The 23075-nt window shown below is 29.2% G+C and overlaps 1 protein-coding gene across 1 annotated transcript in view; it reads left to right on the top strand.

Annotated features, from left to right (window-relative positions):
- ChAT (Choline acetyltransferase) overlaps positions 1 to 23075 on the top strand; it is a 115795-nt gene that overhangs the window by 58114 nt on the left and 34606 nt on the right. Inside the window, exon 2 of the mRNA XM_065515635.1 lies at positions 21917 to 21996. The gene's annotated coding sequence lies outside the window, so the exon portion shown is untranslated. The remainder of the gene's footprint in view (positions 1 to 21916; positions 21997 to 23075) is intronic.

Genomic DNA, 23075 nt, shown 5'->3' with positions numbered 1-23075 from the left:
GAAAAAAAAACAAGGAAACGAAATAAAAGTTTTTTTTATTCTTAATAGGCATTGTATCCGTATTCGATAATCATTGTTCTGTTAAGCTGTAAAAATTTTATGAAATACTTTTAACAAAAGCATTTCGTGCTGTAGACCTGTTTTGAGGAAATCGTGAAATGAATGAAGGATTTCCCCAAATAAAAGAAATTCATAATGTAGAGAATGAAATAATAAAGCTCCCCCCAAATAAAGTAATAAAACATAGAAATAAAGATATAAAAGTAAAAAAAAAACAAGTAAGAGTGCTATATTCGGCTGTGCCGAATCTTATATACCCTTCACCAAATTATACTTCAAAATTTTAAATATTTTTAGGTAAACAAAATTTAATTTTTTTTCAGTTGTTTATTTAATTTTTTGGAAAAAAAAATTTTTCGATTATTTTAATTTTTTTTTTTTAATTAAAAATTTTTTTTTTTAAATTTTAAAAATTTTTTTTTTTAAATTTAATTTTTTTTTTTTTTTTTAAATTTTAAAATTTTTTTTTTGTTTTTTCAATTTTTTTTTTTTTGAAAAAAAAATTCGGGTTAAAATTTTTTTTTCCCGATTTTGACCCATTGTAGGTCCAACTTACTATGGTCTTATATACGTCGTTGCAAATGTCTTTGAAATATCTACCATTAGATATCCATATTGTCTATATTAATGTCTTAGTAATCCAGATATAAGTAAAAAATAGGTCAAAAATCGAGGTTGTCTTGGTTTTTTCCTCATATCTCAGCCATTTGTGGACCGATTTTGCTGATTTTAAATAGCAAAATTCTCGAAAGCATGTCTGACAGAATTATTGAAGATTTGGATCCCGAAGATATCTGGGGTCTTCAGAAAACAGACAGACAGACAGACAGACAGACAGACGGACAGACAGACAGACAGACAGACAGACAGACGGACATGGCTTAATCGACTCCGCTATCTATAAGGATCCAGAATATATATACTTTATAGGGTCGGAAATGAAAAATGTAGAAATTACAAACGGAATGACAAACTTATATATACCCTTCTCACGAAGGTGAAGGGTATAATAAATATAAAATGAAACAATAGAGATGAAGGTTAAAAACAATGTTATGACCCCAGTTGGTACCAGTTGTGGGTTCTTTATATTTTTATGGCTGTTGTCGTTGTTGTTGCATGTTTCTGTGGTTTTGTTGTAAAGCCTTAAGGCTACAAACTTGCTTATTTATACAGGCCCAAATAAGGGGGATGAAAGTACTGGGTGGGTGTTGTAAAAAGCAGCTACAACATCAACTATGAAAAGGAAGTTTCAAAAAAATGCCTGTGGTGAGAAAGAGTGTGTTCGTTTTCCTGATGATGGTGATTATGATGCTGCTGCCGACTGGCAGATTTTGGTTGAAATTGTTGGTTGCTGGTGCTTGTATCCTTTTCTTTTTGGCTTAATAATGTTGTTGTAGATTCTTGTTAATGATAAATTCCTGAATGGGCATGAATATATGTATGTACATGAAATACATGGAGTACAAACATACATAAATACCAGCCAGGATTTGTTTTGGCATTTAAATGTTTCTCCTTCATTTGCTTTGGTTGATTTGTTTTCGTGCTTTAAACGCCTTTTCAGCGACTGTGACTGTAACTGTGTGCCTGTGCTTGGCATTCTTTCATGTTTGATTGTGATTTTACTTCCTTAAATGCTGCCGTTAATGAGGGGGTTCGTACATTTTTTTTTTTTTTTGTTTAAATCTCTCACATACAATTTTTTCTTTTGTTTTCTTTTTTTATGTTAGTATCAAGGCATTTAGTGCAAAACAATATTTTTCCAATAGGATTACATTTTTATCGTTTGTCTGACAGACAGCAGCAGGTTTCTGTCGTTTAGTTTGCATGTCGCTCACAAAGTTTTGAGACGCCAATAATTAAGATCCCTTCTTTACACACTGTGTTTTTATAATGTGACGGTTTTTATTGGCATTTAAGCGTGATTTTTGTAGCTCAATTTTAAACGTATATTTTGTTGCTTTAATAACATTGAAAATATATACATGAATGTTGGAATTGTTTGTTAACCGCACACTAATTATACCCTACACCACCATAATGAGAAAGGTATATTTGGTTGGTGCTAATGTTTGTAACGTGCAAAAATATTGTCCCAACACTTAACTTAAGCTATACCGATAGACTCAGAATCACGTTCGATTAAACGATATCCATGTAAACATTGCAATCAAACTATAGATAATTCGACACACTATTTAGACCATACACCACCATAGTGGGGAATCACTTTCTGAGTCGATTAAACGTTGTCCGTCTGGCTGGCTGGCTGGTTGTCCATGTAAACCTTGTGCGCAAAGTACAGGTCGCAATTTTGAAGATACTTCCATAAAATTTGGTACATATAATTCTTTTGGCTGAATTCAGTCCAATATTTTACCTTGCCCCCACACAAATGTCAAAATAGGACTTTATCGGCCATAAATATTTAATTTATATAGGTATCTATATAGATCTCCTAAAAATGTTGGTATTCACATAAAATTCAACATAAATAACTTTCATATAGACATAAATCACATGATCTAATTTCATGGTGGTCGGTCCACCTCTCGAATATAAATTATTGAAATTTTAAAAGAAAAATGTTATTGCTTATTTACTTAATGTAGGGTATTATATGGTCGGGCTAGACCGACCACACTTTCTTACTTGTTTTAATTTATAGATTATCCAATAAATGTCATGGTATCATCCTAGTGCTGACATTTATCTCCTTTCTAACGTGATATATCTTCTAATACGAAGATATATTTCCAGACGATTAAATGACTGCACGGTGGTAAATTCCGGCCAAAAATGTTTGTTTTTGTTTTTTTAATTTTTATAAAATTTTGATGGTAAATTTTTCTTAACACTTCAGAATATAAAGTATCATTATTATTTTGGCTATAAAGTAACGTCAAAGGTTTTTTCTTGTCATTTTAATATTATAAAAATGTGATTTTTTTACCTTTGAATCGAAGTATCCTGTGCTTTTGTTTTAAAGTTTTTTTTTTACAAATTAGCACATGCTTTTATAAAACAGTTACCAGTTAACCATTCCACGTGATTATTACGGAGTTTTTGCGTGTTCTTTTTATATAAAAGTGAAGTGATTTGGAACTAGTTTTAAATCTATAGAAACTAATTTAAAAAAAATTTTGAAAGGCCAGAACAAATTAAAAGAGTCTATTAGAGGTTAAGTGTAAATTACATCTAATACTGTAAAGTATCAAGAGTAAGTACTATAAATTTCAGCTGCAATTATCTGCCATTCCAATAACCAGAACGATTTCAGTCTCTTCATATTTTACACATTTTTTGGTAATTTTTTTTGGTCAATTTTAAAAATAAAAATAAGTTTGAGAGTTATTTACGTATACACTGATTTGGCCAAACCATAGTCGAAATTTTTTCAATGGATCATTTATGTTATTTTTAATTATAAACCTAATTGAAACCATTTACAAAAATTACATACTTTTTTCGATACTTTTATAACGTCAATGTTTATTTCCAACTCCTGTATGCAATTTCTAATATTTTTTGCGATGGATCTAGTGTGTTTTTCTTAAATGTACACCAAATTTAAAATTTTACATGAATAATCTAACTTTTCCGATAATTTCAAAACGTCTAAGATTGTTTGGCCAAACCCTGTATATGTATTCCGAAATTTGTACGACCAATTTTTTTTTCGATTACATATTTTATTCTTTATTTTTGGAATAAATTTCAGCCAATTACATGAAATTTTTTTGATACTTTTAGAATGTCCATGCTTTTTTGGCCAAACCCTGTATTTGAACATCGAAATATTTATCGATCGGTTATGTTGATCTTAATACAAATAAAAAATTTCAACATTTTTATAAAGAAATAAGAAAGTTATGTATTTTTGGCCGGAATTGACCACCGTGGACTGGTTTAACATTTTTTACTTTAGAATTTTTCACATAGTAGGTTATTAAAAGTACTTTTTTCACATAGTAGGTTATTAAAAGTACTTTTTTTCATATAAATTCATATAAAAATTTATGCAAATAGAAAACAGAACACATTCGAATCAATTTAAATTTATATGAAAAAACGTACTTTTAATAACGTTTTACTTTAGAACTCCTTAACTAATCGAGTCTCCATCAAAATTCTTTTGAACGAATATAGTAGATAGTTTAGGTGTTCTCATACCGTGTTCTTTATTGATTTTTAGCACCGCTATCTTTGATATTTTTTGCTTTGAAATATATATGTACTCCGAATATTGACCTTTAACCTTTTGGAAGTAATCAATTTTATTCACATCATTAAGGACAATATCTTTGGCTATAAAATGGAGTCAAAAATTATGCGGGTCTTTGAGTAGTTTCAAAGTTATAGGCAATTACGTGTATATAATTTTAGACAATTTTAACAAATTTTTCAATTTTCCAATCGCGATATTTTTACATCGAAATGAGTTTCCATTGAAAAAGTCACTGATATGAGAAACATATTGGATATATTATGTACGTGGTAAATTCCATACATATCGGAAATGGTAAATCCGACTGCTGTCCGCTTTCACGTGGATCTTACCATCAGTAAAATACAATGTCAATAAATAATTTAATTGACATCGAACTTTGATATAACCTTCATTTTAATACCGATATGAAATTACTGAGCAGTAATCTCAGTCTACACTGACGGTTCAAAGACGGTACTAAAAACTGGTTCGGGTATTTGCTCTTGGTTATTCTCACGCTGCCCGACACAAACATTGATACAGTCGGAGAAGAATTAAATATCGAGTCGTCGATCATTAATATCTACGTGGACAGACTTGTATCAATCATCGTAATACGGTAGAAATGTGTCATCGAACTTAGACATAAAATCTGCTCCTTCATGCGACTTTAATTTAATGACTATTTAGTTTTATCCAATTTTCAAATTATCACCACCGTCATTATAACATTAATCATGCATTAAGAGACAAAATACATGTTATAACGAAATATGAAATAAATTAAATTAGTTCAATCAAATGTTCTTAGGGGTGATTTCAGCACCATGCCAGAAAGCTACCAAACATACACCCACACTCACACAGAGATAGATACAGAAACTGACAGTAGACAACTAATGTATTGATTGATCGATCTCAGTGATATTGATTGGAGTTGACGTTCAATTACAACGAAAATAAGAAAAAAAAGAAATAAGTAAAAACATGCATAAATGCCTTCTTAAATTTTTTTTTAGCTTGGAAAACAAGTTACAAAGAAGTAAAATAAAAAAAAGAAAATTGGGGAAAGTACTCGTAGGATATAGGATTAAGAAAGAAAACATCAAATATTCATGAGTCAAAAGGAAAAAAAATACAAAGAAATAAATTTTATTTCAAAAAGGTACGTCCTATGTATGTAGTGTGTAAGTCTACAAATGTTTATATAAACACGTCAATGTCAACTTTAATTTGTACCTACATAAAATATTTTCTTGTATTTGTATTTTTGTTGGCTTATTTATTTTTTTATTTTTAAAGACTAGACAGCCAGAGAAGCCAGGTTAATGTTACGAAAATTGTATAAATTGATGCTGTCTGTGTTGTGTTCATGCAGCATGAGGATGTTGACGATGAAGAATCATTATTATTATTTATCCTATCATGTCTGTGTTGAAGATTATATGTATTAGATTAATTTATGCCTTATACATGTGGGTATCTATGTAAGTGTATAGTGTTACATAGATACAAAAGCATATACATATGTACGTATGTATGTATCTAATTGTTAGTATGTGTTTGCAGGGTACTATGTATATTATATCAGGTTTAAATTTAAACACATTCGAATTTAAAGATGCAAAGACAGCCTAAACATGAAAAATCCATTAATATTTTTATCAAACAAAATTAGATAATATTTCTTTGCACATTCGAATATTCGAAGAGATGCGAAAGTCCTTCTGTGTTTATTTCATATAAAGCATCACTGTTCAATGCCTGCTGAAATAGATGCATAGATGAATAGATGATCATGATCTCAATCAAAGATGTCCGGCATTCCAGGATTATACCCCATATTCAGTGTGAGGATCTTGACGTAGCATAACAATAATCCCCGCCATTCCGTTCATGGATGCCCAGCATTCATATAAATACGTACCTTCTGTGACGCCTAAGACAGTTTGTCACCCTTGTAATGCCAATTATATCAACATCGAGAGTACTACTTACATCAATTTGTGAGCTCTAAGAATATCCAACGCCCTTCTCCCCTTTTAGAAATCTTTGCGTAAACAGAAACACTCCATATATCTCATATCATCCTGGATCGAGATACATGGCCTTCAAAGTGCAATAATCAATATGATCCAGATCTTGAATGATTGAATGCAGCGGTTTTTATAAACATAAATATCATTTAAGTTCTGGAACAGGTTTTCCACTTAGTAGTTTCCTTTCCTCTAAACCGGAATATTTGTTCATGGGTCAGAGTTTCAAAAAGTTGAATAGATGTTTCAGTCATCATCATTCATTTAAATTGTCGCCGTATTGTCATGATGTCAAATTGACCCAAAAGCTTGAAAGTACTTCTTACTGCCTTAATAGATAACAATGATTTCTATAGCGGCAAATTGCTTGTTTCACGACAAACTGTTTTTTTATCTTGAAAAGTAATACATAACACAGGTCAACAGCAAAAAAAAGGCTTCACTAACCACTATATAGATTAGATGCATCATGGTTACATAAGTACAAAAATGGTAAAATTTTTCAATTCTATGGATAGATTTTTTTTTAAATTTTTTTTCTAAAAATTGTGAATTTTTTAGATGTTTCTCCACATAATTTATAATAACTCAAAAAGGGTTAGTCCGATATATTTCTTCCTTTACATGTGGCTTTGCGATAAATTAATAAATCTAAACAATTAATGCCGTTTTCGATTTTTTATGACTTTTTTAAAACAAAAAAATTGGATATTTTTACATAAAAAATATATTTTTTGCTTCAATTTGTTATTATAACTACGAAACTACTGAGCCGATTAAAACGCAATATATATGTGAACATTTGTACATAGCACGGGGAAAATGTTTTCAACATTCAATCAATCGAAAGAATAACATTAACTACTCAATTTTATGTATATCAAACAAAAAAGTTAAATTTTGAGCCAAAATGAGCGAATTCACTTAATTGTGAATAAATTCGAAAAAAATAAATCGATTTTTATCTCCGATATCTCATTTTGTTGCTATTATATGCAGCTTTACAGCAAACCTGAACAAGTTCTATCGTTTTCAATTTTTCATGAGTTTTTTAAAACACAAAAACTTGCAATTTTCACGTAAAAAAATATATTTTTTGAAAAATATATTTTACGCAAAATATAACCGGATTAAAGGTTATGTAAATTTGAAGATTTCTAAGTTAACTTCGGAATAACCGTTTTTGAGTTATCATAAATTATGTGGAGAAACATTTGAAAAAATTCACAATTTTAGATAAAATTTTTCTTAAAAAAAATCTATCCATAGAATTTAAAATTTTTACCATTTTTGTACTACTGGAACCACAATACATCAAAATTGAGTAGTGGTTTAAAAAGCTACCAACATTTTTTCGATTTTGTTGTCCTGTGTAATTCTTAGATCGGAACTTTGAAAAAGTCTCACACGATTTAATTGTTCATTTTTGTTCGGTTTTCACTATCCAGTTTTATGCACTGTGTTCTGGAATTTACTCCCAGCAAAAAATGGTGCTTCCTCGGAAGCAGGTATGTAAGGCAGAGAGCACTTGTATACTGCTAACACTTCGCATGAAAGATTACATGATTTTTATATGGGATTCCTCGCGTAGAGGCTCTGCATAAGGAATCCAAAATAAGCATATTTCACAGCTTTAAAATTAACCTGATTTCATCAAATTAAATATGTGCAAACAATTGTGCACATAGATTTTATAGCTGCTGAGAAAAATCTTACAGACCCAGTGATTGCCTAACAAGAAGCGCTGATTTTTTCTAAGTTCTTCACCACCTATACGAATAGCTTAATGTATGCCTTCCAAAATCATTTTTGTAAGGCAATAATTTTAGGATGCAATTAATGTAGCAGTGCCGTTTAGATCCATTTCTTCTTCATAATTCAGAATATTGATACATGTTTTAGCCTAGCAAAAAATATTTTTAATTTGGCAGCAGTAGAAATTGTTCATGCTTCCACTGCAGCTTCTCACAATATTTAGCTTCCAAAAGTAAGGAAACACAAAATCAAACTAAAGCTACGTTGGTTGGTTGTCAGATTGTCAGAAACATGCTCTGAAAATGGTTAACACAACCATGAGAACTTATGTTGAAACATATGGTTGTTAACCATTTATTGAACGTTTTCTGACAATTTTCTTAGAATATAACAACCGTGTATTAGAGACCTAAGGCGAAGAATCACGAACAAAAACCATGTAATATTTTAGTAAATTGGAAACATTTGCAAATTTTTGAGATGCACAATCACCCGAGAATCACACCCTCGCTTAGAAGCTCCACATTAGTTTGACAAAAATACGATTACTACTGCTTTCAAATCAATAACGTTTTTTGCTGGGAGATAATGGCCTTTAAAACAATGTGATAACCAAGCTAGAGATATTTGACAACACATCATAATTTAAATTGCTTATAATTGCCGCTATATAATTACTAAGTTTACTGTTACAAACATCCTTATCTGGTAACAGCAAACCCAATGTATTTAAAACAACAATGTCTTGAATCCACCAAAATTATCTTTAATAATAGTTAATAATCATTTTAATGAAATTATACTCCTTAAGAAAGAAATTCACCACAATTCCTCAATTACTTAATTAGAATTAGTTTAATTTTGTAGCCTTTGTTCCTTTGTTCCTCTGTCAATCTATTATTTTAATTGTGACCTGAACAAAAAAAAATTGGAATGTTGATTATGATTTGTAAGAATTATATTGTAGTTTTCTATTTTCCCTGTTTTCTACCAACATTTTCCAAGGTGGATGGTTTCTTTTAATATTTATTAAGTAAACTTTTTAATCATACTCAAACAAAGTTAAGGTGGATAGAAATGGGTAGAATGGCCGTGTGCCTATTATTTTTTTATTAGAAATAATGCGCACTCAGTTAATGGCTGTAACCAAGCTTGTTAGAGTTACTGTTGTTGTTTGTAGAGGTTTTACAACATTAATTTACTATCAAAACAATGTTAGACAAGGATAACGACAATATGAAGCCCACAATACCAGTAGCAATTTCCCAGCTCCCTGTCATTCTTTAATTTTTTTTTATTTTAGGTTGGTTGTGCCTTTGATGTCTTTCTTTTACCTCAAGCCCTAAAGGCACAACTTAGTTTTGGAGCAACCAAAAAAAAGGACGTTCAAATTGCCGCCACGTGACTTCATTCATTGTGTGAGTAGATACATGTGTATGTGAGTCAAGTGTAGAGTGTAAAAAGTTTAAGTGGCAAAGGACAGACAAAAGTATTATAACAGTTTTATACCAGAACACTCAGTCATTTTACATTTATAGCTACATACATACATATATATGAGAGATAATGGAAAAAGGATAATAAATTGTATTAAATTTGACATTCATATTACAGATTATTGTTGTTGTTGTAGTTGTCGATGTTGGTATTCGATATCAAAACACCATCTCTAGCAGGTTGATGTTGCTATAAATCCAGCGGATGCCTGGTGTTCATTGTCACAGTCAAATGAAAATAAATTGTCCTTTTTTGTGAGCAGCTATTGTTGCCTGATATGATGGTAATAAGAAAAACCACTTTTATTAATTTCATTATTTTTAATTTTGTTATTTTAATTATAGTCGCTGATGCTTAGATGATAATATTTTATCCTGGCATTATGACATTAGCATTAGGGTGGCCCTTAATGAACGAAAGTTGGATTTTGGCCATTCTCAACCCCCCCCCCCCGTTTGGTGAACATTAGTAAAAAATCATCCTCAACAAATTTTAGGTACATCGGTTGGCGTTAAGACGTGCCGCAAGCCCTCTGAAGTTTTGAGAAGCATTTACAAGGGGAAAAATGCATTTTTTTCAGTTTTTGTAAAAATGTTGCCATTAAAAAATTACATTGCAATTTAATTTAAAATAATAGAAATGTGTACGTAATTATCGTTCTAATGAGACATAAAAAACAGAAATGGGTCAAAAAATGTTAAAGTTATTAAAAATTCGCCAGGCCATTACCGTGTCTCAGGCAACTAGAACAAGAAATGTAGGAACAAAATTAACATATTTTGCTAAATATTAAAATAAAAGTTAATTTTTATTTAAAATATATCCATGTTTACTTGTATATGAGTTTTTGTCTTCGTAGGATACCGTTAACCTATTCGCAGACATGTCCAAAGAAATTAATTTTTTTAACGGCAGTTTCAAAACTCCATTTTCAAATTTTTAAAAATTTTGTTAAAAAAATTTCAGAATTTTTTGATTATCTCATTGGGATATATTAGGAATATAATAGAAAATAAAAATGTGAAAAAATTTTGAAAATATTTCCGTACCTGCGATTTAAATTTTGAAATTTTCGAAAAAAACCAATTATTTGGCCAGTTTTTTGGCGAATGATCACTATTTTCTTTATTGTTATGTATTTTAAGTAAAATCGAATAATTGACTAACCTAATGTGACAACCCACATCAAGACAATAAATGTACGTTTTTGGTGGTAAATCACTCAATGGTATTTTTCATTTATTAATATACATCAGTGGTCGGCACTCATAGTCATGCCGTTCTCTTTATGCCGACCACTGATATATGTACATACATTTCAGCTTTAAATTGAATTTTGTTTCTTTTTTCGTAACTATAAATGTCTAGTCACACGAGAAACTTTTTAGGAAATTAAATTTACCTTTCTACTTGCTATACGGTTGCTTAAACATACATACATATATTGTCTCATCAAGCAGCAGTTTGTATATTTGTTTACAATTATGGAAGTCTGAAAAAATACCAATAGTTCAAAATAGATATGTCTCCGAAACTGTTTGAAAGGCATATCGGATATACGATACGAAATGTTAAATTTTCCATGACTCTGGCACTTAAAAAGAGAAAAGGATTTCTTGTGGGAATGGTGGGATGACCATTCCCTCAAATCGCACATTCAATGTGGCATGCAGCTTCATCCTGTTGGAACCACATGTCATTGGTGTTCATATTATTTAATTCAGGCCAAAATAAATTAGAAATCAACGACCAATAGCGCTCGCGTTTAACCAGCCTTAAATCCATAAAAAATAATGATTTTATCTTGATGAATTGAACGATTTCATGTGGACTGGTATCGTGCCAACTTTGACACAGTTGTTTCTTGATGTACCTAATCATACAGAAATGAGCCTCACCGTAAAATGGGTGAAGCTCGAAGAACGTTGTCCGAACATAACACCAATTTTGTTAAAACTATTTTATCATTTGCACGTGCTGTTGAAAGCTAAATATATCCGTCCATGGATTTAACTTCAACAACTAAATCAACTGTTAAAGTTCAGAAGTCCCTATTGGAAGACTTTTACATATGTATATTAGGATGGCCCTTAATAAACAAAAGTTGGATTTTGGCCCTCCAGTTTGGTGAACATTGGTAAAAAATCATCCAGAAAAAATTTTAGGTAAATCGGTTGGGGTTTAAGATGTGAGCTCCTTCGCCAAAATATGGCCAAATAATTTGTTTTTTCTCGAAAATTGCAAATTTTAAATCGCAGGTACGGAAAACCTATAGGAGATATTTTTATAATTTCCCTATAATATTCTCAATAAATCCCAAATGAGATGATGAAAACATTCTAAAATTTGTTTAACCAAATTTTTAAAAAATTTGCAAATGGAATTTGAATTTGCCGTTTTTTTTTTGGTCATACCTGCGAATAGGTTAGCGGTAGGGTATTCGAATTATTCGATTTTTCTCTTGTTCGAATAAAACGAATAATTCGAATAAGAGATTTTAACTTGTTCGAATAATTCGATCACACGTTTAAAATTAATCGAATTATTCGAATAATTTAAATTTTTTTAAAAAAGTAAAGAATGAAGTTTTGATTTCGGTTTTTTAATATTTTATTGTTAAGGAAAAACAAAAAATATCGTTAAAGTTAACCATTGAAGTATTGATAATGTTAAAAAACATTCGAATCTACAAAACAATTGACTAGCAAACCCTTTAGTTTCCGTTTTGGAGCTATGCTTTAAAAAATTTGAGCTAGTTGGACATGATCCTGAATTCAAATACAATATAAACGTATTAAGAACTTTTATTTGTCGTTCATTAATTCGGGTTTTAAATTGAGTAACTAATTCTTTAGAAAATTAATTATTTACTATTTCTAAATTATTTATAACAAATTGTATTATTCATCAAGCTCTATCAATGTTGCCGAATCTTTGCTTAATAAAGTGGCCTTGGGTAATTACACAATAAAGGGAATCTGTCCAAAGTTTGATATCATTGTCAGTGAACGTGGCTAACTTGAAGTCAGGCGGTGCATGATTGACGCATTTACAAATAAGCAAAAAGTTAATTACCATGTTAGACAAAGATGTCCAACGATGTTTAATATCATGTATAATACGAACTCCATGCTTTTCTTGCAACAAAACGTTAGTTTACAATAATTGTGTTTATCATTCGATTTATTTAATATTTTGCGGTTAATAACATCACTTATATACATATATTTTAAGATCATGGCCTTCATCTATTTCAATGTAATCATTATAAATGTCATCCTCAATATCACTTTCGACGACGGTTTCAAAATCACATTCTCCATCACATTCAACTCCACTTTAATCTAAGTTAATATTTTGATTATTAATTGCGATTCTTCTAATATTTCGCCAGCTAAATAATAAATATTTTATTCCGTACCTTTTATTTTCATTGGTTCAAGTCCTAAATTAAAAATGTTGAAAGATTTGTTTTTAGAATTGTTACTTCTTGCAGTTATATTTATATATTTATAGAAGGAGCTATCGGAACACTCATCTGCAGTGATCGAAAGTCCATTTGTCTTTAGTTATTTGTCGAATTTCAGAAACAATACAATTTATGTGAGTCATTATTACTTATTTAAATTTGAAAGTATGAGAAAATTTTAAGCAATTTAATAAATTTAAATATATTTGAACATTTATTCGTTTTATTCGATTATTCTACATAAAATTGTTCGAATTATTCGTTATTCGAAAATGGCCATTTTTAAATTGTTCGAATAATTATTCGTAAGAAATTATTCGATTAATCGAACGATCATTAGTCGAATGAACACCCTAGTTAGCGGTATCCTAAGAAGCCAAAAACTCATATACAAGTCAATATGGATATATTTTAAGTAAAAATTAGATTTTATTTAAATATTTTTCAAAATATGTTAATTTTGTTCTTACATTTCATGTTCTAATTCCTGAGACACGTTAATAACCTGGGAAATTTTTAATAACTTTAACATTTTTTAACCAATTTCTTTTTTTATATCTCATTAGAACGACAATTGCGTACACATTTCTATTCATTTAAATTTAATTGCTAAAGTATTTTTTTAATGGCAAAATTTTTACAAAAACTGAAAAAAATAATTTTCCCCCTTGTAAATGCATCTCAAAACTTCAGATCTACCTAAAATTTTTCAGGATGTTTTTTTACCAATGTTCACCAAACTGGGGGTGAGACTGGCCAAAATCCAACTTTTGTTTATTAATGTATATAACTACAAATTTACATATTACTTTTTTTGTGACGCACACCTTACACAATTGAAATCTAACCTCAAATAAAAACTTAAAAAGGTTTTATTTGAATTAAATTAATATTTGTAACAATTACTAATCATGAAAATATTAAACAATACACAGGGATACACAAGAGAATATACATGATTAAACTTGCATATCAATGGTTTATGCAGGTCAAGGTTTATTGAACACAATTCTACAAAAGTTTCTAACATAGACAATAATGAATACAATAATAATAGTAGTAGCATTTTATGTTATTTATCTGTAATTTGAACTAAGTAATTTATAATAATAACATTATTTATTATTAATTATTAAAATTTCAAAACAAAATCTATCGAGGGACTATATTCAAAACCCTCTATCTTTGATTTTCACGAAAATGACTTTTTGATGGTAAAATGTTCAGTAAAACAGCCCTCATCTATGGTGTGAACTTCATAACAAAAATATTTCTTTTTGCTGTTTTATTTGCATTTTGTTATTTCTCTATCTTATACAATTAATATTTTCCGAATGCGAAACCCTCTATCTTTTCAAATATTCTTTTGGAATAATTTCTTCTTGGAATTCATGTTTTCTTACTAATTTTTGCATGCTGAACATGAATTTTACATTTTTCAATAATTTGCTGAATTGAGTTACCATGAAAATTATTCACCGATTTGTTTTTGGAAAATATAGTGTCCATGGTTAAAGTTGGAGTTTGCTTAAAAAAGTGTCTACTTTTAGAGTGTCATCTATTATTTAACTATAATTTACACCAATCGAACTCCAAAAAACTTAAAAAAGCAAAAAAATAAAATTGTCTATAACTTTCCCAGTAAATACTTGCAACGAGAGAATAAAATCAAAATTTACAAAATTACTCTCTTAAATTCTCAAAAATAGTAAAAAGTAAATTAACGCTTTTCCAGTAACAATTGTTTTTTACACACAATTTTCTTATTTTATTCCTTTTAAAATGAATGTAAAATGTTCACATTTTCTTCAATTTTATTGAAAATTCTTTTTTTTACATTTTTTCACCACAAAAATAAAATTGTAAATAAATAAACAATAACACAAAACATATGAAATATGAATGAAATATAATCTGCTAACTATTACGAGTTCAAAATAGAACTTGTAATAGTTTGCAACGACAGAACACTCTCTAAAATTTATACGCTCTTGATTTTTTTCTCTACTTGCAAGTTTTTTGAGTTAATGAACGCTTTTCCAGTAACAATTGTTACTAACTAGTAACAACTTTTAGTTATTGAACAGAGCTATTGTTTATTATTATAAAGTTAAAAACTGACAGATTACACAAATGAAATCAAAATTATTTAATTTTATTAAAATGCAAAATCCTCTATCTTATCATTTTTATACATACACATTGAATGTTTTGAGAACAAAAACCCTCTATCTTTCATAAAGTCCCCAATAATGCAAAATTTTAAAAAACAATTATATGTGAGATTCACTAGTTGCTTTAAAAAAAATATTGTAGAATATCGTATTTTAATAACTCAAGTAATGCGCTTATAAAACAGTTTTTTGGCTCTCCTGAAAAGTTGTATTTTTTAAGATAGAGGCTTTTGAATATATGAACTTTAGCATTTCCATGTAAGGAAGGAAATTGAAAACTTAAATCACTTGTGCTTTTATTTATAGCATACTTATTATTCTGGGAATTCTAATATAAAAGGCTTTTAAGGAAATTAAAATGTTACATTTTAATAAAGTTATGAATATGTAGTAAGAAGTAATTTATAAACACAGTGAGCAAAATGTTTGAGGCTTAATTTTAACAACAATTAATGTATACTTAAAAATATTCTAACATAGAGCAAACAATTTTAGCATTTCCCTGCCAGTATCACTTAAATAACAAAGTACTGAATTCAATTCATGCTCTGTTTTCCAGTTCTTAGATCAAGTTTAACGAAACTAACTATAGACTAGATGAATGATGTATAACAATAAATAATATTTTATAACAGTTTAAGTAAACCTTGATCTTTAAAACTTTTTGTAAATTTATATTAAATATGTATATTTTTAAAGATCGAGTTCATATAAAATGTTTATTTCTTTTGTAAAATGCTTTATTGAATTTATTTACTGAAATTGTATTCGGAAGTCTCTATATATAAACTTCTTTTAAATCGTTTATTTTTTTGTGTGTTTACTTCTTCCATTTAAATAATATGAATAAGAAATAAAGAAAATTTTCCAGATAAATGCTAAAGGAAACTATAAAGGTAAAATAAAATGTTGTAGTAATTCTATTAGGAAAACTTAAAAAGATTTTTTTTAAGAATGTCTTTGATAAGGATGCAGAATACTAAACAACTAAACAAATGGTAGCTAACGGAAATTGTTTGTAAATTGATTACCAATAAAAGTCAATAAAATTTAAGGAACAATTTATTTCATTATAGTAATTTAATATGTATTAATAATGTTTAATATTAGAAAGTGATTTATTTGTTTTATTCAAGATTTAATTAAATCATCATAAAGAATTTTTAGGTTTTAAGAAAAAAAATAATTGTATTTTGTTCTAACATATGAATGGTACGACATTGAAATATTGTTTTTGATTAAAAATTTAATTCTAAAGTCATATTATGAGTGGTCAAGTTTGTCAATCCGTTTGTAATTTTCACATATTTCATTTCCGACCTATTTTGTACTAAACAAATTTTCACCAAAATTTTTTTTTCACAAAAAATTTTTCCACGGGAAATTTATTTTCATCAAAATTTTTCAATAAATTTCTTTTTTTTTTGCCAAAATTTGTTTTAAATTTGAAAAATATGAACATCACCGATCAAGTCCCTTTTCCCAATTTAAATTTTATTTAGAGTCTTATTTACAACTGAACTGCCTTCCAATAGGGAATTCCAAACTACCGACCATATTGTTGAAGCTTCATTTGTCGAATTGGCTGTCAGTTTGTATTGCAAAATCGCCATAGACGGGTATAGCGTTTAACAGCACGTGCAAATATTAAATTGTTTTATCAACGACGTGCGCTATAGGTCGATGATTACCAACTTCTTTTGGCCTGAATTGGATGATATGGACACCAACGACATGTGGACGTCGCTACGTGCTACAAAGTGCGTGATGCATGGTCATCTCAAGTGATGTGAACTGGCTACCGAGATCATGCGATTTGACCCCGTTACACTATTTTGTAGGGGTCTCTTAAGTCGCAGGTTTATGCGAATAAGCCACAAACCATAGCGGCCCTTAAAGCCAACATAAATCATGTCAAATTCAGCCAGATTTACGTGCCAGTGTCAAGGAAAATTGAACATTTTTAGTGCATGCCATACATAGATTCAAACGAATAAAAAATTTCAAGCAACAAAATTAGAAATATGGCCGGCCTGATTATGACTATTAAAGATTTTTCATTATATTTTTCATACTATCAAATAAAGATTTTGAGGTTCTTAATTTAATAATGAAAATAAATTACAAAATTTTATAGGATTTCTAAATTATAATTTAAAATTCAGGTTTACCTAAACAAATATAACCATGACACCGCAAATGAAAGAGGATATATAGTATGTGTGTGTGTGTGAGTATGTATCTGTATTAGTGTATACATACGAGTATACTTAATTGAATAGTCTCCCGCTAAGTATTAAATAAATATTTTTCTTTGTAAATTGGATACAGGTTTTACCAAAGGCAACAGCAAAGGGTACAGGGATACAGAATACATACCAACCATTCCTTTAACATACACCCACCCAAAATCAAGCTGCAGAAATTGGAATAAATTAAAGCATTAGAACACGTGACATAAATGTTGCTACACAGTTCCCAGGGGGAAGACCTGAAAATAAAAACCACCCCAATACAGCATAAAACCGAATGTTACAATTCAAAAGCAATGAATTTTATTTAAATTGTAAAAATTCATAATTGTAACTTTGAAGCAAGAAATATACAGATGAATGAGTGAAAATATCCATATGAATTAAGCCAATCAACATAGATTACTTCTATTGAATAACCTTTAGCAGAAAAACTAAGATTTTAAGTGAAGTTTGTCATACCGATTGAATTATCAATATAAATTCTGAAGAAAAACTGTAAAAGTTTCACAACTACTTAGTTTTAGAAAGCATACATAGTATTTGTTAAAGATTGGGTTTGTGAAGTTTTGTTTGAAATGTTGGTCTTCGGCTCAAAGATCCCATCTTCAGATCAGGTTAATTAATTTTGCAGCTTCTTTGTATGGGAGGTGTCAATAGGAAAATTAGGTTAAAATCATGACATTTCAATGGTAGTAGAAGTGATTCCCACACCACTAGTTATAAAGATCTTACTAAAAATCTAAAGAGTTTCTGACTATGTACTATATTATTTTTAGAACTAGAGATATTAGAAACGATTCTGAACAACTTTCAAGAAGAGTTTTTTTTTATTGATTTTTATACAACACTGATGATTAATTAGGATATTAAAACAATAAAGAAGAAAGGTAGTGGTGTGAATTGGGATATAAACCATTTTTATGTCTATACATGTTAAGATTTATGTGGTATATAAATCACCTTCAATACACATTATACCAGATTTAGATTACATTTAAAAGAATGTAAACATTATTTTATAATGTGTGTGAAGACAAATTTTTAAACCATTGGTTATTTTTAAAACAATATTAGGACAATATGACATGATAAGAGACCTTGTAAATTGACCAATAAAATATATTTGAAATATGTATCTGAATTAATTTCAGAAATATAAAAATTAAAAAAAATCCTGACATGAACTTTAATAGTAGGATAGCTGAAAAATCTTGGAATTTAAATAAATTGGAGTTTTTTTTTTAAAAAATAGCTTGAGAGGATTTGAAACCATTTAGGGAATGGGTGAATGATTCGTAAAATTAATATTAGTTTGAGCATTTCTAAGCAAGAGGATTGATTTTAGGGAAAGTTGGTATTCAATTTTCTCTGATATTTATACACAAATTTTAAAATTGAAAAAATATAGAATATTCAATAATAACACAGTGATACGAAAAAAAATATGCAGGGGTTCTCATGTAGTAATTCTGTTCTGTTGGAGTCCATACGATACAGAAATACTTTTAGTTTTTCTCGATCGTTACAAATTCGAAACATCATAAATATTTTAGTTTTTAAATGGTTTCTTTTGTTTAAAACATTTGTATGATTCTTATATTTTAAACTGAAAAAGATTTGTAAAAATCTGTTGGAAAATGGCTGAGTTACGGTAGTTTAAGTCAGGATGCTCTCCAAATAAAGCTATTTGGAGTAGAAAAGTAGAAAACCATTAATTTTTAATTGGTTTTTATTTACTTACGTTTTTTGGAAAGCTACTTTAGTCTGGTTTTTTTACTAAAATAATTTTATTGTCTCACGTTCATAAAGAAAAGGAAAATTTGTTGAAAAAGTGCGTTTTTTGAAACTGAAACGAACGTAACTCAGCCATTTTCCAACCAGTTTTCAAAAAGTATATTCTCTTTCAAAGATAAATCATAAATCATTTTCAAACCAACATATTTATGATTTTATAGTAAAAAAGTACGAATCGAAGTAACAGATAAAAACTATAGTTGTAAAAGTGCATATTAGCACAAAATAAAAACAAAATTAATTACATTAGAAATATAAATGTTTGTCAATAAATTTCTCTTCTGCTATGTTATTAGGCCAAGAGCTCCACATTATGAATACCGCTTATGATTATTTCCGAACTCCATGGACTTCAATACACCATAATTGCTATATGATGTATTGAAGCTCAACAACAATTTGTTTAAACTGTCATTTTATGACAATATGACTTAATAGCAGACCAAAATATAAAATGTCCATACAAATGTCCTCTCGAAATTGGACTTTATCGGTCATAAATGTTTAATTTATATATGTATCTACACAAATTTCGCTCCAAATAAGTTTTATATATACAAAATTCATGTCACCAAATTTTGTTACGATCGGTCCATAATTAGTCATAGCTCCCATATAGACCCGCTTCCGAAAATCATTTTAACGTGCATAAATCTCTTAAAAATGTCGGTATATACACCTAATTTGTCCATAATTGGTCATAGCTTCCATATAAGGCCCATTTCGAAAATCACTCAAGAATATAAATTATTGATATTTTAAAAGAAAATTTTTTTTTGCTTATTTACTTGGTGTAGGGTATTATATGTTCGGGCTTGACCGACCATATTTTCTTACTTGTTTTTTATACAAAATATTCATTGGAGGTACAATGAACTTTTTGTATAAGTTCTAATCGAATGATTTGAAATTGGTTGGCTAACAATTCAAAGGATATACATATGAGGGGCTTAGAGCACAAGGGGTTCAAGTGCCTTTTTTTTCAAATTGAGTTAACATATGGAGGTGAAGTTCAGAGAAGTTCATAGCACAAGAGTTGAACGTGGGATTCTCATCCGTTAGCGAGATATGGCGACCAATTCTAGCACTTGTCATTAAAATACCTGTTTCGGTTGGAGCACAAGGGGTACATGAGCACTTAAACCCCTTGTGCTCTAAGTAAATATTAAAATTCATTTTTCACATGGACTGATTTAGTGAATTCAGATAAGTGATCAGCTTATCAATTATCAAAACACCTGTTTCAAATACCTTTGTGGATTATTTTCCAAAAAAGAAAAAGTAACATAAAATAATAGAATCGAGTATATTAATAATTGTTGATTTTTTATTATTTATTAAAAATAAGTGAATCTGAAAATAATATTGACGAGTTTTCTGAATCTGATCATCTCATACAAAGATGATCTTATGAATGTGCAAGAAAACTTCACCAAACTAAATCTGAAAGCTCGAAATGTTGACCGAGTCGTGTAGTTACTACCACAACTTCCTCCAAAAAACAGCGTCAAAACAATAATATTCCAGAAATTTAAGAACCTACAGGATCTTCTTTGCTATATACCACCAATTTACCATGAATGGTTTAAAGCACTTCCTCACGATAGAATGGAATAAATTCCGGAAAGAATCGAAAATCAAAGTGAGGATGACCCCGATGATGTCATGGAATCTGATTATGACGACTAAAAAATGTAACAAAGAACCATAAAGGCTTTTCTTAATAAAATCTTAATAAAAAATTCAGTCTATGTGGTTTTCTTATCAGGTAATTCAGAACTTTGAAAAAAATTAAAGCACAAGGGGTATAAGTGCGACTTTCCTAACTTCAAAGGTAATTTTTGGGTATTTGTATTTGTAAAATATGGTATTTTTTTATCGTGTTAGATTAAAATATATCTCATGATCTCTATTAATTAAAAAGCAATTTCCAGATAGCATCTAACATTTTTTATTGTAAATTAACTTTATCCTCATTTTTCTCATTATTAAACATTAGTCACTTGAATCCCTTGTGCTCTAAGCCCCTCATATGTATAAATCTTCCGTATTTCTCAAATATATTTTGAACAAAAAATGTTTAATACTCTTTTGAATTACGCACCCCTTATGTTATTGCAGGAAATTAATTCTTTAGCATAAAGACATCCCCCAAACCCTAATAAATAGCAAAACCAATCAAACAATAAACAACAATTGATTAAAGAAACTCATTAAATTGGCAAATGTGTAGTTAGTGTCACCACAATTGTAACCACAAGACGATCAAACTACTAACAAATCAAAACAATTTCAACCTGCCGACAAACATATTGTAACAATGTGACAATTAATCTGACTGTCAGCCGGGCAAAAGAATTTATTGCTGAAAAGTAGCAAATATCTATAAAATAAATTAAATTATAGAAAACGAATATCCAGTAAGTTACCAAGTTATTGTTAATTATAAACAGTGACGTCTTTTAAATGTGAACTCTTAACAATATGCAATAAAAACATACTTATATAATGTTTGAAACCTAGTTTGTGTTATTTATGCTGATATTCTTTGTGAAGAGATTCTACTGTATATCAGTGGATAAATGTTTTAACTTTTCTCATTAAACTACGACAACAATTGAATGTAATGTGTAAATTGTTTTTTTTTCTTTTTTTCATTGCAGGATGGAAAGATTCTATTTTATCCTTACCAAAAAAATGGCTTTCCACTGCAGAATCGGTAGACGAATTTGGATTTCCTGACGTAAGTACATGCACACATAAGATTGTCAACTTAAAAACTTAAAATTAAAAATTTTCAAAAGTATTTTTGAAGGCAAAGCTTCTTTTTGGGTACTCAGAACTAAATACAGTTATGAATTAAAATTAAATTATAAGGGTTACAAAAAGTGAATATTTTCCTAAACACTGGATCAAAAAGCTAGAAAGGTGCCTTTTCTAGGTTTTTCCAATTTGTTATTTTTTGCAAATGTATATTTTAGTACATATTCCAAAAGATACACTATCGGAAACTTTGAAATTCTAAGTATTCTTGTAAAATAAACTCTTTGTTGTTTACAAACACCCAACATGTTCTCACAAAGTTTTTCACAAATATTAATTTTATATTGGAAAATAAACTTTTTGCCTCCTAAACCAGACCAACAATATGCAAACATACAAACTAATGCAAGGGAGAACATCAATAAAAAAACAGTGGCTGTTTGCAAAGGACAAACTTTAATACTGTTTGTTATAATTAGTAATGCAAATAATGTTAAATATAAGTATATGTTTAAATATACATATACTCATGTACATTTCATTCCTATACTCAAGTGGCATCACCCTCACAAGTTATTTAATGTTGTAATTTAACGTCTGTCTTTCTGTCCGTCTGTCTTTACATTCACGGAAATCATTACATTTATACAGAACTACAGAAAGAAGCTGGTGTATGGTTTATTGTAAGCCACCAGCTTCCGGTATATATTTACTACGTATACACAATACATAAATAAATACAAACAATAACATTTTCATTGTTGACATTTTGTATTCTGTATTCTACTTCTATGTATATTAGGGTGGTCCATATTTTCCACTTTTTCGATGATCCCAAGGATATTCTCCATCGTCTAAAATTCAAATTTGAGCAAAGTCGGCTAACGTTTAGAGTTGAAAGTTTCGAGCATAGAGAATTATACATAGAGACGAGACACTCTAAATTGTCAAACAAAAATACAACAAAATACATTGATTAACATCTATTTTGTTGTTGCAAGAGATAGGTTTTTGACAACAGACTTAGGTTTTTGACAATTACGTCTCGTCTCTATGTTA

This window comes from Calliphora vicina, chromosome 1, assembly GCF_958450345.1.
Source record: "Calliphora vicina chromosome 1, idCalVici1.1, whole genome shotgun sequence".
NCBI lineage: Eukaryota > Metazoa > Arthropoda > Insecta > Diptera > Calliphoridae > Calliphora > Calliphora vicina.
Note: the sequence above shows the minus strand (reverse complement) of the source record. Positions and strands in the feature narration are given on the sequence as shown.